The following is a 17410-nucleotide window of genomic DNA, read 5'->3' as shown; positions in this document are numbered from 1 at the left end:
TGCGTTTTTCATCTTTTTGTGAGGTTCGTGAATAGTAACGTGGGACTTAGGTAATTTTTAGCCAAACGCGCAAAATGCTATCCAAACACTCACCTAGGCTTCAAATTTCTTTTGGAGAATTTGGCTTCATCTGTTAACATAATAATAATTCTATTTACTATGCATTGAAATGAAATTTCTAGGCATTACTTGGTTGTACTAAATTTTGAATCCTTGAAAAATGTAATTATTATAATTAAAAGGCTTACCATATTTGAAAATGATCTATATAATGTTTTTAATAATTTTAGAAGGAAATCAGTGGATGTTCAGTGTCTTTAATAATTTAACATGGTCCAGCTACTTGAGTTGAACCATAGTAGTGGTCCAAGCAGTTTGTATTGTCCTTTGGTTTGGTATTCAAAACTTGTATCTATTGATTGATGGTTGTGCAACGTTTGGTCTATAGTTGTTAGTAAGGCAAACAGACATTGTCTTCTGGTTTTGGTGTTTGGACTTTGGACCTATAATTTGCTGCTTTTATTGGCTTGGCTTATTTTTCGAAAATGTGTAAATATTAGCTAGTTCTTGTATTCGTTAGGTGATTTATTTTCTAAAACTTGAATGAAAATTAGGTTTGAAAATAGCAAAAGTTGGCTTTAAAAAGCAAGTAACTGAACATTTTGGATCTACACAAATTAGGTGCAAAAGGTTAAAAACTCACAAAACGTGTGCAACCAAGCTAAAGTCAAATATGTTGTTGTAGAACTAATTTACATCACAGTGCGCTTTATTAATTGCTTATTTGTTAAAAAATACTTTATTACTAATTTACATGTTTAATTTTTTTTTTGTCAAACAAGCTTAAGGTTATTCATAGACTATTTAATTAACTTTTTTTTTTCCATTATATAGTAAAATTATTTACTCCCTTCATAAATTTATAATTTTTTTTTCTTTTTTTTTTTTTACGAATGGTTAGTTTGTAATGTCAATAAATTATAAATAATAATTTAATATCATATAAGCCTATTTTTTCTTTTACCAATTATACAAATAATAATATATATATATATATATATAGAGAGAGAGAGAGAGAGAGAGAGAGTTTAATCAAGCCTCATTCATAAATAATAAAAAATTTAATCAAGCCTTATATTCACAAGTTTGTTTACAAAAATAGTATTATGTTTAAACTTAGCTTGATTAATAGTGGAGCTTAAACTTAAGCTTAAGCTTGACTTGTTTGCTAAACAAACAAACATAAACACGATTTTTTTCCAAAGTAAGCTTTTAGTTGTTCATAAACAGTTTAGTTTATTTATAGACTCAGCTCTTTTTGAACTTGTGACTTATGAGCACTAATAAATATTTGTTTTGTTTTCTTTTGTGAGAAAAGCTTAATTATTCGTAAAAAAAAGAAGTTGGAATTTCACGTGAGAACCAAATAAACCCAAAGTTTACCTTCAAAAAGTGTCAGTTTTCTACAATTGCGTTTAAAGAATTCCATGCGATAGACTTCAAAACTCTTGAAGATCTTTGATCTTTCAGGTTACAGAAAAAATGCAATAAAAAAAAAAAGCAATTAAGGAAAGGGTCAAGGGGCTATTGTCTCCGTTAATTCCAAGGACATCTATTTTTAGAAGCAAAGCATCTTTTTGTTTTAAAAAGTCGGCATAAACTGATTAAAAAAAAAAAATAGTCGGCATAAAAAGATAAGCATATTGCATTTGCATTTGTCTATTAACTTTTTTTTTTCTTTTTTTTCTTTTCAAACAAAATCATAGGCTAACTGAATTATTATTTTTTCTCTGGAAAAATGAGAAGTCAAAACAATGGTAATGCAAGACATCTTAGATTGATGGGACGAAATATATAATTCAAATTCTACTCTTTTGAGGGAAATAAATAAAGAAATAACGCCTAGTGGTAGTGGTGGTTCTTTAAAAAATTAACACCTACTGTGCACAACTAAATTTATATATACAATGCAAAATCAATAAGTTTAGGGGCTCAATAGTTGTGTTGTGATTGATGTATAATAAAAGTAATATAAATTATGGATCTAATAAAAATAATATTATTTGTTTTCAAAAAAAAAAAATTACTCTAATCACAGATCCTATCAATAATTATGAAATATATTGTATCCAACGTTACTTATTAAAAAAGAAAAAAGAAAAAAGAAAAAAAAAAGTTTAAGTAGAATAGATTATGTGAGGGCACAAGCAGATCCATACCATAGGCCATAGGCTGAGGCATGTGTGAAGTGGACCTCTTAGTGCAGTACATTGCATCTTCTTGTGGTATGCAAATTCAACTTTGTAATTCCATCCTTCTCCTCGTACATACACAATTCCTATTATAATCTTTGAAATTCAAACTATGTACACTGCACTTTCAAATGCTCCACAGTCCATCCACACGACTGGTCTTCACCTTAATATGAAATTCATGACACTGTACCAGTCAGTGCTCAGTAGTCAGGCAAATAAAATTCAGCATTTTGACAGGTTCTTGAATCAAAAAATGTGGATGCATCAGATTCATTATTCTGCTAAGAATTGTTCCAACATGTTGACAAAAAGATTTCAAGACACAGCACAAGTTGACGTTGCGATTTTGAGGATTTCTTAATTATACGAAGTTTTGAAGAAAGAAAGAAAGAAATGCCCAAAAAAGGAAGGACCCTTCGAAGATACATTTGTCTCATTACTCATTTAAATGGAATGATTATTGGAGCTAAATAATTACTATAACATTAACCTAACCCCCCATCACTTAGAATAGCTAGTAATACCTCATATTATAGTAGTTCTTAAAAGACAGCTTGATCTTTGGCTTTTGGCAAATAAATAAAATAGAATTACTTTTGTCCTATAACATCACAAATGATATCAAATTTGACATAGGTTTTGGAACCCCTCCTCTTCCAATTGCACGACACCTCTCCCACTAGCCACTATATTCCACAATCCTCAATATATTTTGTCAGAAAAAAAAAATGGAAATCCATTGACTGCTTCCAAAAGGTGCAGTCTCAAATTAAGGGGTGTTTAGAAAAGTGCAGCTTGGCTGCTAGGTATGGTTCAACTATACACCAATTGACAAAAACTAGCATTCCTAATAATGCCAATGTTCACCTCCCTTGTTGCGATATAAACCACCCAACACTCGGTGTGTGTTTTAATTAGCTTATTTTTATTAATTTGCTTTAATCATTTTATTTATTGTATAAAACTACAGTTATTTTTTTTGATGAAAAAAAAAAGGGTCCGTGGTGTGATTTTGGTCCATTTTTATCATTGTAGAGCACTATGCAGTTTGGCCATAACCATGACTACATCTCATCTCAATTTTGCGATCACATGTGCGGTATATCAGTTTTGGGCTAGGAAATTTTTCAAAATTTTGGGCTAAATTTACCCAACTCAAAGCTGGTTTTTCCTTTGTTTTGAGCCAAATTTAAAAATGTTGGAATGATTTTTCTGTATTTTGGACTGATTAATGGTAGCGCAACAAGTTTTTAGGTGTGAAATGACTCATCTTTTATAATAGTATATATATGTGTGTGTAGTGCAGTGCAGTATTATATGTTTTTTTAACGTAGAATTGCACACTGCATTGCACTGCACGGTGCAATGCAATTACTCTATTTTAAGGGCAGTTTTGATTAGCTTAGGTGTGGTTGTACAGTTTAAGCAGTTTGGTAAACAACCCAATATAACTAATCTGTGTTATGAGTTATCAACTCTTGGCACCAAAAGAAGTAATCAATTCCGCCTACATTACTAATTTTTGTATTGATTAGAATAACTTGGTGTATTCTAAGTCATGAAAGGCTTTTAACCTTTAGCTTCAACGGGTCACGAGTTCGAACAAGCAACTCATTCACATTGGATACCCAACAAGAAGCATGGAAATTTCAATTTACCACATATTTTGTTCCTGTTTGCTAGATTCGACTCCTCGGTATTAATAATATTCAATCTTGACCATACGAGAAATATTCAGTGGTTTAAAAATCTTACTATATTAGATTATGTCCCCCAAAAAAAAAAGTTGCTCTATTTGATTTAATTTTCTTTTAATGAATCCAAATTACCCTACCCCAAAAACAACCTTCTTTAATGATACAGAATTGTACACTAGGTGAGTAAAGATATTTTAGGAAAATTGAAATCCTTATTATTATTTTTATTTTTTGGTAAAAGAAATCCTTATTCAATGTAAGTTGGTTTCGCATTATCTTTTTATTTATATATATGATTTTGCCTGGGCTTGCCTGCAGGTGAAACCATACCTGGACCCAGGCTGATGGGCCATGTTGCTGTATGGGGAAGATGGCTTGTCCCAAGCATGGCCTTTTGAAGCACGTGAGGTGCACATGGTTCCCTTGTACCCTCATGACAGTGACATGAATCCATATTTTTATCAAATTCATGCCAACTAGTTCTATTTTCTAATCATATTTTGTGATCAGGAATCAGGGGAGAGATTAGTGATCATAAGATTTGATGCCCCCCCTCTAACCACCTTATAATTCATATCATAATTAAACTTACTGGATCACAATGAGATCATAATGACAAATGTTAGTCTAGGTGAAATTTTAAATTGTTTGCAGAATTTGATGATTTAAATATGGAGAAGGCAAGGTTTAAGGTAATATGATTCATTTGTTTGTAATTTCTTAGTACTTCATTCGATTGTTCTAGGAAATTGATTCATAAAAAAAATACAGCTTCTGGCTGTCAGTAATGCTCATGTCCCATCTACCTATAGTTGCCTCCAACATAGCACAATATCTTAAATAATTTTAGGCTCAATGACACCATTGATCCATTTGACTGTCTTTATTCTGGTCTCTTAGATTTGAGATTTTTCTTTTTAATTCATCAAGTTTGATTCCGTTTTTTAAATTGTGTATCAAATACCAACAAAATGAAGTTTTTTTTTTCTTAGCGATTAGATTAGTTACAAAGATAAATAGAATGACCATTTGAAAACAAAGTCAAACTTATTAGTGGACTAAAATGAAAAATTTAAACTTAAGAGACTAAAATAAAAATAATCTCAAACTATAGGCATCAATTTATACTCTTAATAAATTTTAATTATATTAAAAATCTATTTTGTATATATATATTTATTATATTCATTACAATTTGTACTCTTACATTAAAACATGCTTTTAATTAAATATAAAACTTATTAGTAGGAAGAGTTAATAAAAATTAACTTACGTGTAACTAAAAAAAAATAGAGTTATTTTATATAACAGTTTGATTGTATATAAAGCCTCACGTATGATCAGTTGCAAACCAAATGAAATAAATAAATAAAGAAATAAAAGGAAAAAAGTTTTCTCTTTTTATCTTTTTTTTTTNTCTAGTTTGGAGCAGGTTAAAGGAGATGTTTCACTAATCTTAATAAAATAGTTCCAACATTAATGAGATAAAGATAAAATATAAAGAGAAAGAATTACTATAAGAGTATTAAGAGATAAAAGCATCTACAGCCGATTTTGCTATCTCATCTTATTTTACAATTCCAAAAAGTTGCTTTATCAATTATACCATACCATTTTACAATACATTTAACATCCCAAAACTCTTTTTTTTTTTTTCATTTTATTTAAATATTCTTTTTTATTCCTTTTTTTACTATTTTCCCTTTCTCTCTTTTTTTTCTTCTCTCTTTTCTACCGTTTCTCCCTTTCGGTTCTTTTTTTTTTTCCTCTCTTTTCATATCCTGTGCCGTTTTATCTTCTTCTAATTTTATCTTCTCTCTTCTCACCGATTCTCTTTCCCTTTCATCGGTGGATCGTGGTGGTGGAGTATCGTGGATCGCAGCTGAGATCTGGTTCAGTTTTGTGTTGGGTCGTGAATGGTTGGTCAGATTTGATAGCGGCGGCATGACGGCAGTGGGTTGACTCTCTTTTTCTCTGTTGTTTTCTCTCTCTAAATTGAATCCAAGCTTGAATGATCTGATAATTTTCGATTTTGTTTGGGTTTTAGTTGATCTGGTGGTTTTGGTTGATTTGGTGGGTTTTGGGGCTTGTGATTGGATTTTGATTTGGGTTGAGGTGTGGGCGGTGGTTGGTGGCAGTGGGTTTTGGTTTTTAAAGGGGATTTCTGATGGTGGTGGTGGCTGGTGGTGTCCTATCTAACTATCAACCATAAAGAAAGGAAAAAACTGTCAAAATAGCAACTTCATAATTCAGATCAAAGGAAGTTTTCTTCCATATCTGCTTAAACCCTATGTCAAAATCCTCTGAGAGGGATTGACCAAAGCTTCCCAAGCTGAAAGCCGATCTCTTTTAGCTACCATGCCCATCTTAGCCGCGCCACCAGCCTCGCCACCACACTGATCTAGAAATTCAATCCGGCGTGAGCTCTGATCTGGCTTGGTAATTCGGCGTGAGCTCCGAGAGAGAAGCTTGACAATGGCAAGGGAGAGAGGGGATGAGAAATAGAGAAGGAAGAGAGAGAAAAGAAAGAGAAAAAATGAGAGAGGAGAGAGAAATTGCCGAGTAAAACATGGAGAGAGCATTAAATTTTTTTTTTTTTAATACCATTTAGCTACAATACCATCTTACATTTGAGATGGTACTATAGCTAAATCTCAAAAAAAAAATTGGCTTTTCCCATATTGCCTTCCAGTTGCTAAGCATTTGTTGGGCTTGTATGCCAAATGTATCTTACATTTGGCATATGGCAAGCCCACTGTTGATGCTCTAATTAGAGAAAAGTGTTTGAAAGATAGTAATTGAATCATATGTGTATAAAAAAATATATTATAACTAGGATATGTTTAAAAATATATATATTATATATCATGAGTGAGATGTGTATAAAAAAAAGTATTATATGTATAAATTAAATAAATAAATATTAGAAAAAATATGTATATATACATTCAAAGTGAGGCAATGTAAGACAGGACTAGTGAGCAAAACCTGTCCTTGCCCCATCACCTCTTTTGGGTGAGGGAAAATATGGTAATTTGTGTAATTCATGTAGTAAAATGTGTAGTATTATTGGCATCATTTTTTATTTTTTTTGGAGACAAAATAAATATATAAAAAAGGCCCTTGGGGTTTGGGGCAATTACAAAAACATCCCCTAGGGTTTCAATTCTTCCTTCAAACCCCTTGAGGTTTTCACATATGCCAAATTGACCTCTGTAACTAATTTTCGTTAGCTCTTATGAATAGAAAAACCACATGATCATCACGTGATCACATTGATAAGACTTACCAACTTCTTTGTATCACTAGTCATGTGATTTTTCCGCTCATAAAAGCTAATGAAAGTTAGTCACATAGGTCAATTTTGCAAATATGAAAACCTTATAGTTATGAGGAATAATTAAAACCCTTAAGGGTGTTGCAACTACCTAAAACCCAAGTATTATTTTTGCATTTAAGCCTTTTTTTAGATGATAAATTGTAGCTTATTGGTTGTGGCTAGTTAAATTGGTTGAACAAATGCAGCTTCTTTCTCTTCTATATTGTGTTCGATAAAATTTAGGGATTAATATATAATAAATTTTAAAGTTTTCTATAATTTTCTTAGTTGTAAAGTAAATTCCAAAATTTAACATGGCATCTTGAGTAAGTTCCTTTTAATAAAAAATAATGGAAATCTAGCGAAGAGTCTTGTAACTTAATTAGCAACTAACAGAGATATCAAGAATTTAAATCCCTCTCAACTATTAATGTATAAAAATTAATAATAAGAATCTATGCACTTGCATTTAGAGTTTAGAATCTTATTTAAGCAAAAAAAAAAAAAACCTTTATATATCATAGTATTCTGACAAAAAATCTTACGTATCAACTTATTTACATTCTAACCGTAATAGATAAACATTTTTTTAATGAAGATGATGAGATTTTACTAGTTGTTTCTTGCAAATATTATTGTAAGGACACGATTCGATCCAAAGCCCAAATGGTTTAGACGATGCCCTAATGAGCCCAAAACAATGAATTTGTTAGAGAGTGGGCATGTTACTGAATGTTCAATGAGTTTGAATGTTTATCACAATAGGCTAGTTAATATTAGGACGAACAAAACAAAAAGTTTGAAAAAGAAAAGTACTCATTGGTCAAGTCCGAAAAATGTATGTTCTAATATATTTCTCTTAGACTTATACAAAAATTCCAATTCTAGGTACACAGTGATTTTTTCTTTGGTTTTTCTGATCATCCCCTTCTATAATGGAGTCCTTCCCTTTTATATTCCCTTTCCTTCCCTTTTATATTCCCTTTCCTTCTTTCATCTCAACCCTTCACGTGTAGATCAAATTGATAATCTTGATACTTGTCTCATCAGAACATTCTTGAAGTTTTTGTAAATAGCTGTAAGGCTGAAAGTCACTATTCAGATATCACTTCCACATTAATGCGGCTAAGGGATTAGATGCATAGCATTCAATGCGATGGTAGCAGCTTTCTTCCCAGATATTTCTCAATTCTCTGTTGATTCATCTCTTTCTAAAGCTTATCCTCCCAACACAGTTGCCTACTGGCCAGTACTTGATGGGTGGTCGGACTTTAGGCCTCTACTTTTTGGTCGAGGAGGGATTGCTCCTCAGACAATGTCTCCTGCTCATCATGACCAGACCTCTTCCTTGGCCCAATAATCTATTTGCTTTCGCTAGTACTTATCTGTCCTCGGGCTATTTGACGTCCTTGGGTGCGGCCCACAACCCAATATCCTTATCTGGGCCCTTCATCCTTACAATTATGTTTCGGTGTTCACATGAATGATATTTCAATATATAAATTAGGTCTAATATAGAATTTACTTGATTTTGATTTTAACTTTCGTTGCTTATAAATGTCAGACTATTGATGAAATTGTAATAAAGTATTGTGATTACAATCAGATTTGAAATTTGGTCGATTGAGATTAGGCTGAAGTTTGGAAATCTCATTCTCTCCAAAGAGATTCAACAAAACTTTTCTTTAGACTGTCTTCTCTAATATGTAACAGTCCAACCATTTGTTTATATGACTTGGACCAACTCTATAAAAGTAGTTGAGCCCAAAGTTCTCTGGGAAATAACTTTCTTTGATTTTTTTTTTTTTTTTTTCGATAAGCAACTGTCTTTGATTTGAAATCTTTTGAGTGTTTGAATATTATATAATAAAGTATAAACATGAAAATATTGGTGATTCCACTCACCGTTAAACACCACTCACAAAAAGAAAAAGTAAAAAAGGAAAAAAAAAAAAAAAAAGAGTGAAAAAGATAAAATGAAAGAGAAAACTTTTTTTTTCCATTATTCACTTCTCAAATTTAATATATGCATGTGAGATGGCTTTATATTGAGTTGACTTAACATTTTATTTTTACCCAATTTCATATGGCAGGGAAGTTGCTAGAAGTAGCGTGTAGAATGCTTGGAGCTGTTGGACAGGAATCTCATTTCTCTACTTGTCAATGAAAAATACATTCTCTCAATAAAACTAAGAAGAAAAAAAGAACTGTAAACAATTGATAAATGGTAAATTCATTTCTTTTTTCAATCTCTCTTTTTCCTGATTCAAATGGGACGCTTTGGCTAAACAATTTTTGTTTATATTGCAGTTGTAGGAAAAGTTTCTGTCCAAAACCATGGATGAATAGACAAGTGGAGAGAGTGCTTTACATTGCAGGATTTCCTTTGGAATCCATAAAAGAGAAAGTTCAATGTTTTTTTTTTCTTTTGTTATAAATACTGTAATTACATATCATTTTTTAATTATTTTCTCTTTGAATTACGGTCACTTTATGCAATTTACCACCCAAAAAAAAAAAAAAAACCGAAACTGTATGCATAAAAAACCTTGGATGATTTACTCTTTTCATCACTGGTTGTGTATTTTTGCCCGTTTGTGCAGCCATTGGTTTGTGAATTATAGTTAAAATATATTTCATTTTCACATTAATATTATAATTTCGCTTTCATATGATCGGTGTGTAATAAGAGTGGGAAGGTGGAATTTCATTTTTGGTTTGGTGGCGTATTCTGTGGACATCAAAATTGTGGTGACAGTGATGGTGGTAGTTGTATGATGTATTATTAATTTATTTTGCTGATTAAAACAACCCAAGTGGCTGGTCTTTCACGGGTGGTTCTCTTTGTCTTGTGTATAATAAAATGATAAGATAGATTCTGATCAATTATTGATTAATGCATAAAGAAAACCTTGCCAGCTTGTTTTATAAATGCGCAGACCTAACAAACAAACAAAAAAAAAAAAAAAAAAAAAGAACAAACAGGTTTGGTCGGTCAGGTTCGATTATTTATATGATCCAAATTCCAATCGAGTATGAATCAGTACGTGTATGGGTTGAATTAAAATGGGTTTTTATTCTTTTTTTTTTTTTGAGAAGCAAATGGGTTTTTATTCTTATTATTCATACTTGCCCAAAACTTGCCCCAATCTTCTATATGTCCAAGTCATTCCCCTTTGCTCATCTCTATGATGGAGTAGCCAGTTGTCACGCAATTGGAAGAAACAGAGGAAGAGAAGACTTTAGCGAACCAAGTCCAGAGACACTCTTCTGCACACCCTGTCATAATTAGCGCATGTCAAATGGTGGTTACATTATTTTTTACAAGTATTAGTTGTAGTACCTATGCGGAAATGATGTAATATAATCATAGATTGATATATGTTCAAGTTATGTCTTAAGTGTGGCAAAACGTGTCCATAGAAAAACTTTGCCTAGTAAAACACATCCTTGTTTGAATGATTGTCGGTTTGCACGGAAAGGATATTGCTCAAAGAGTAATATTATATGTTATCAAATTTCCTTCAGTGATTAAGATAATCTTATATGATTAACTTTCAGTTGCTTCTCCACTTTGAAGCGGAAACAATTCTTAACATTCCCCTAAACTATGACCTACCAGCAGACAAACTTATATTTGGGTAGGTACCATAAAAGGAGAATTCATTGTCAAAAGTGCTTACTATATAGTGTGGTGGAATCACACAGTGAGGGAGAAAGCTCATCTGGGGACCCTAGATCACCACCATGGAGGGAAATTTGGCGCCTAAAAATTTCCCCAAAATCCGTATATTTGCTTGGAGAACCTGCAATAATGCTTTTCCAATAATGGCAAATTTGAGCAAAAGAGGTATTAAGTTGTCCTTTGTGTGGGCAAGAGGCTGAACCGCTGAAACAATCACACACTCACTCCTTAGATGTATAATAGCTAGAGAGGCTAGGTCTGGAAACAATGGAAAGAATGCCCAGTTGCAGTCACTGGTGAAAAATGCGACTTCACTTACACAGCTATGAGCTTCCTATCAGATGGAACTTCCAGAGACTTGGAAATCTTCTTCATGACAGCTTGGTCTATCTGGTTCAATCGTAACCAAATGGTGCATGATTCTATCAACTAGTCTCCAAACCAGATATGGTGTTTTGCCTCTAGAATTATCCATGACTGCAAAGAAGCCTCTGTTTACTTTCAGCTAGGATCGGATGCTTGTGAGCTAAGTTGGAAAAAACCTCCAGCTGGTGTTTATAAAATAAACATGGATGGTGCAACATCGGATGATGAAAGGAACTCTAGTGTTGGGGTGGTGATTAGAGATTCTAACGAATCAGGTAAAGGACATTGCTCAAAGAGTAATGTTATATGTTATCAAATTTCCTTCATTGATTTAGATTATGATAATCATATATGATTAACTTTGAGTTGTTCTTAAGATTCATGAATCAAAGTATGGAAAAATTCGACCAAATAGAATTCCTATTAAAATTTTGAGCGAAAATGCATATTTGTTATCAAGTGTAAAATATTTTTACAAGAATTTATAAGTGCAAATTTAAAGTTTTTAGCAAGTTGTAAACAAAAATATACAAAAAGTTATATTAATTTCATGGATAATGATAGCAATTGATGATTTTTTTTTTTGAAGAATTCAGACTGTAATTAATTTTATTGAATCAACAGAAACTTCTGTCAGCTATCACAAGATTGGTAGCATCATTGTAGATGTCTTCTAACCAAATTTGAGGAGCAATAGAGTGCTTGGCCAATTTGGCCAGGTTATCAGCAACGGCATTGCCCTTGCCTTTAACGTGAGAAAAAGAACAGGAAATGAAATTGGCAGCAGCACGCCTTGAGTCATCCACCAGATTACCAAAGGCAGCCAAGCAATCTGAGTCAGAGGTGAGATATTTAAAAATAACCTCAGAGTCCCATTCAAACACCACATCCCGAATTCCAATCTCGAGAGCAAAGTGCATCGCCCATCGACAAGCCATGGCTTCTACGTCTTCCACTGATGGGGGCAGAATAATTCTTTCTGAGAGAGCTGCAATCACTTCACCCTCTGAATCACGAATCACCACTCCAATCCTTGCTATTTGAATAGCCTGGAAAATTGATGATTTTGTCACCGCATTAAGAATCAAAATGAATAATCTTATGGTTCCATAATTTTCTACATATGGTATGGGTGATTTTACATTCTGAAGGAGTAATGTTATATGTTATCAAATGTCATTCATGGATTCTGTGATTTTATGACTTAAATTTGAGTTGTTCTTAAGATCCACGAACCAAAGTGTAGGAAAATTCCAACAAATTTGCTTAATGGTACTGAATGTTGGGCTGTTAAGAAATAACATATTTATAAAATAAGTGTAGCTGAAATGAGAATAAGAAAATTCGCTTAAAGATATAGGTAGCCCCTATTCATGAAAAGATGAGGGAATGTCACTTAAGACAGTTTGATCATGTTTAAAGGAGAATGACTAATGCAATTGTAAGAAATAATGAGTTGGTTGTTGAGGGAACAAAAAAAAATGGTAGAGAAAGACCAAAAATCACATTATTAGAAGTAATAAAAAAATGACATATCAATTAAGGGAATAACATTGAGTATGACTTTAGAGAGAATAGAATGATGTAAAAGAATACATATGGCAACTCTAACTAATCTATTGAGGATCCATAATCGACTAGAATCTGAATATTGAGCTATTAATGTGGTGACAAAATCACATTGTTGTTGTTGTTGTTTACACAATTTTTTCACTTGAATATACTAAATATAAATCTAAATTAATATAAAGTTCATAGCACATGATGAATCAAGAAAATTCACCAATGAATCGCACGATGCTCCTCTCGCTCCGTATACTAACCTGCACGAAACAAAAGAGAAAACCTATCGAAGGACACCGGTGTGGTGCCAGCCAAACACCCTCCGAAGGTTAAGTCAGAAAGTATGCTCACAACTCTAGTGTGCTAGAGAGGGTTAATTATGCGTACCTTGGCTTGTGAGGGTATTGGGGCTTTTATAGTGGCTTGAAGTTGACATCCCTTCCTTGGCGCGGAAGTCTTTTCCTTATAGGACTCTTCTTGTAGAATCCTAAACGTGATGAATAAGTCTCCTCCTTATGCGGAAGATTTTTACCAAGTATATAAGCTTTCCGGAGTCCTACTAGCGCAAGGACTCTATTTGGGCCCTTATGAGAATGGGTCAAAATATCCCCCATTAGGGGCTCAGCAGGCCCATGGACAACTAGCCCACCATTCTTCACCCCGTCCATATCCGGCCCGTTCACATCAGGTCCGTCCACTGGGGGCCCGTGCAAATGATGGATCCGTTCCTTCGGGCGTAAGCGGACCATATTAAGGTCCGTTCAGTCACATAAGACATTCCAAGATATTTTTCCCCTTTCAGTTGCCCCCTCACCCGATGGGTCCGTCAGCAATTATGAACGGACCCATGGGGTGACAGATCTAAAACTCGGTACGCATGTCTGTAAATTTTCATCCGTACATTGCTGAATCAGGAGCTGACGCATTAATGCGTTGTGCCAAATGTCAATCTGTCAGTGGCTGTTGTTTTGGAACGAGGCGTCGGTGCACTCCCAGTATAAATACCAGTCCTCCACCTCTCATTTCTCCACTTGCTGCTGGAAGAGATTTGTCAGAGCGAGTCCGTCACGTCTGTCAGAGCACAATCCGTTCACTCAAGTATCCGTCTCTCGTCGCATCCTACTCCAAGCTTCTGGTGAGTTATTTTTATATCCGTCCTTTCTTTTTCCTTTTGTATTTACTCCATGTGTCCGTCGTTATTTCCAACCCCGTCAGAGTCTTAGGTTTTGTCATTACATGTAGGCCATGTCTAGTGCGTCAAGTAACCAGTCGGCCGTTCCCGACAAGGCGGATTACGAAGGGGTTTACCCGTCAGGTCCCAAAGACCACGACGTCCCAAGCGAGAGTCGTCCGTCATCATCTTCCTCGTCCTCAACACATGAGGGCCTGGAAATGATTGAAGTCCAAGAGGTGTCAGACGACGAAGAGCAATTAGTGAGGTCCGTCGTGGAGGTTGATGGTCTTAGGGAGTTTGTCCTGCCCCCAGAGTGGATGGTCCATGCCTTCACGTCAACCATCAAGGAAGGTCACTTCAATACCCTTAGGGACCGCTACCAAATTCCAGACCACATCCCACTCCGTCTTCCATATAAATCAGAGAAATGTTATTACGAAGGAGTTGACGGAGTGGGTGTGTACGAGCAAGTGCTTAAGGCCGGTCTGAGGTTCCCGTTGAGTTCGCTACACCGCGAGCTCTTAAACTATCTAGGCATCTCCGTCAGCCAGGTGTCCCCCAACGCCTGGAGAGTCTTTATTGCCATGGAGGTCCTATACGGAGCCATGTCGGATGGAGCGAGGAGGCTTTCAATAAAGGAGTTCCTCCATTGCTACCGTCCGGATGAAATCGACAAGTCGAGGGGCATGTACAGCTTTGTCCCTAGGAGTTCCGTCCTGAAGGTCATTTATGAGACCCCGGACTCAAATAGGGACTGGAAGAGTCGCTACTTTTTTATGGAAGGAGAGGACTGGATGTGTCATCCAGGGGAGACAGATTTCATGCCCGTCGACACAGTTTGGGGCATTTTAAACTCATCTGGTATGGTCCGTCATGAACCACTCCGTTCATTAATGTAATTTGTAATGTTTCTAACCTCCGTCTTCTATTTTGCAGTTCGACGGCGTCCCCAAGTTACACTTGAGGAATTTAGTTTCCTTGAGAAAATTTTTTCCAAGACAACACCAAAGGAGAGGACGTGGGCCAAGCTCGTCAACCTCAATACTATCCATTGGTATTGTGACGGTCCCGAGCCCTCCCCGGCGGCCTTAAAGTACGAGAAAATGACCCGTCTGCGTAAGTCCGTCTTCCTCATGCCCTTTCACTTTTTTTTTTTTTTTTTGTATCCTTATTATTGCTCCTTAATCCGTCATCCTTTTTCAGAGATGGAGGATGCCAAAAGACGAGAGGCCATAAGACTTCAATCCGCGAAGAACAAGCAAGCCAGGACAGACCCCATGGGGACGGGCTCTAGTAAGCCCTCTCTAAAACGGAAGCTGCCCGTGAAGAGCGACCGTCCGCCTAAGCAGCCCAAGGTCCCTTTGGACCCGGTCCTCGGCTTGATGGCTAAGGGGAGTAAGTCAGTACCTCTGGCCAAGCACGGCAAAGGCAAAGGGCTGATGAGTGGTCAGCCAGGTGAGCAGAAAAAACCACCCATCTTGCTCCGTGAGGATTCCAAGTATGCCTTGGAAAGGATGTCGTCGATCATCACTAACGACGACTACGAGGATCTTGGGAACCACTCGACGGAGGCGATGGGAGAGACGGGCCTCTTCAGCATTGCCCAGGTAATGGTCCGTTATCCTTATTCCATCCGTTCATCAATTTTTGTCTTATATTTTGTTAACTTATTTTCGTCGACCTCAGGCTATGATCATGACGAAGGGCCTCATGGGACGGTGTCTCAACCATGAGACGACCATTGGCCGACTCCGTGAGAAGGCCAAGATGACGGAGGGGGAACTGCTCGACCTGAAGGCCTGGAAGGTCACCCAGGAGAAGAAACTGAGGATGGCCGAGACGGCCCGGGATGAGGCCGTTCAGATGGTGGAAGGTCTGAAAAAAGATTTAGTGGACAAAGACAATGAAGTCCGTCATGCCAGGGAGGACGCCGTACGCGAGTACCGTGACTTCAACGAGGTTATTGCGAAGCTGAGTCTGGTTTATAACGACGGGTTTGACGATGCCCTCCGTCAGGTGAGGAGGTTGTACCCAGAGCTAGATTTGTCCACCGTCTCCGTCTCAGCCCCGGAGCCGTCCACTGCCCAGCCTGCTCAGACGGAGGACACTGATGCTCTCTTTGACGAGGATGGCCTTGTCCACGAAGCTCTACTGGATCACACTGCTGCGGACAGCAAGGCAAAAGATGTTGAGGACCGTCCAGATGAAGAGGGAGACGGAGCTTGATTTAATTTGCTTTGTAATAACTTAGTTTTTTTTTTTTTTTTTTTTTTTTTTTTTTTTTTTTTTTTTTTTTTTTTTGGTATAATGAAATTGAAATGTGGATGAATTAGCATTGCCGGTCTAAGCTTAATTTTGGTTCATAATATAAAGGGAACCTTACCCAGTTACGTTCAATTTATTAGAATGTTATTACTCCCATTCCCATAACAGAATGAATTTTATATAAAGGGTGTTTTAAGTCTTGTTTTATATATATATATATATATATATGGGTTAAGTTCAAGTTACACTAGTGTAACTCTAAGCAATGTTATACCACCTAATAACTTGTTATAAAATTTAAATTTTGAAAATCCCACCGTTCAATTACATGGTTTATATGTTTTTTATACATGTATATATGGTTTTTCTGCCTACATTGTGTAATAGACTTAGAGCCATGAAAATGTCACTCAATTTCATCACATAGAAGAAGAAAAAAAAAAGAGAGAGAGAGAGAGAAAGAGTTCTGTCTGTTAAATGCCATGTTGTGGCTTGGGTGGAAGGACACGTGGGATCAAATGCCATATTGTGGTTATGCTATTGGAGCTGTTGATAGATGCCTCTATGTACCTATTAGGTCCTCACTACCTCGATCCTTCTCCAATGCCTTGGTTGCAGCCTTCAAGTGTGCACAGGCTACCAATTCTGTGGCTCTATTGAAAACCAGTAACAAGTAACAACCCATATTAGCTCTCAAAAATAGAGTTAGAACAGCTCATAATTTCTATTTTGGATGACCCAAGTGTTAGTAGAGTCATCAGAGAGGCTGGTTTTTCAAATGCTGGGTAGAACAAGCTGTTTCTTTGGAGATTTGTTCTCAAATTCAAAGTCCTATGAGTAGCCAGTCCAAGGAAAACGCCAAACCTCTAGTTCTTGGTACTAAGCTCCCTCTTTCTCATCCTTTTATAAGTTTGGAAATCTTCATAATTTCTAGTCTTATATATTCTTTCAATTGGGTTGATTCATGATAATTTTGAATCAAATAATGTTTACGATTAGATAAAGGAACTTAAAAAATTAATGACAATTTGTCTAGATTGAGATGTGAAGGTTTTTGACTTTTTGTGAGTTTTTTTTTTTTTTTTT

General features: G+C 35.6%; 1 long non-coding RNA gene across 1 annotated transcript; it reads left to right on the top strand.

Annotated features, from left to right (window-relative positions):
* Positions 1–9282: 9282 nt before the first annotated feature.
* On the top strand, positions 9283–12501 carry LOC111988917 (uncharacterized). The gene is made up of 3 exons (XR_002880489.2): positions 9283–9498; positions 9582–11597; positions 11947–12501. It is a non-coding gene; the product is annotated as an uncharacterized LOC111988917 (long non-coding RNA).
* Positions 12502–17410: the final 4909 nt, after the last annotated feature.

Source organism: Quercus suber, unplaced genomic scaffold (assembly GCF_002906115.3).
Source record: "Quercus suber isolate HL8 unplaced genomic scaffold, Cork oak 2.0 scaffold_622, whole genome shotgun sequence".
Lineage (NCBI taxonomy): Eukaryota > Viridiplantae > Streptophyta > Magnoliopsida > Fagales > Fagaceae > Quercus > Quercus suber.
The sequence above is the reverse complement of the archived record's forward strand: the minus strand, read 5'-3'. Positions and strand labels throughout refer to the sequence as shown.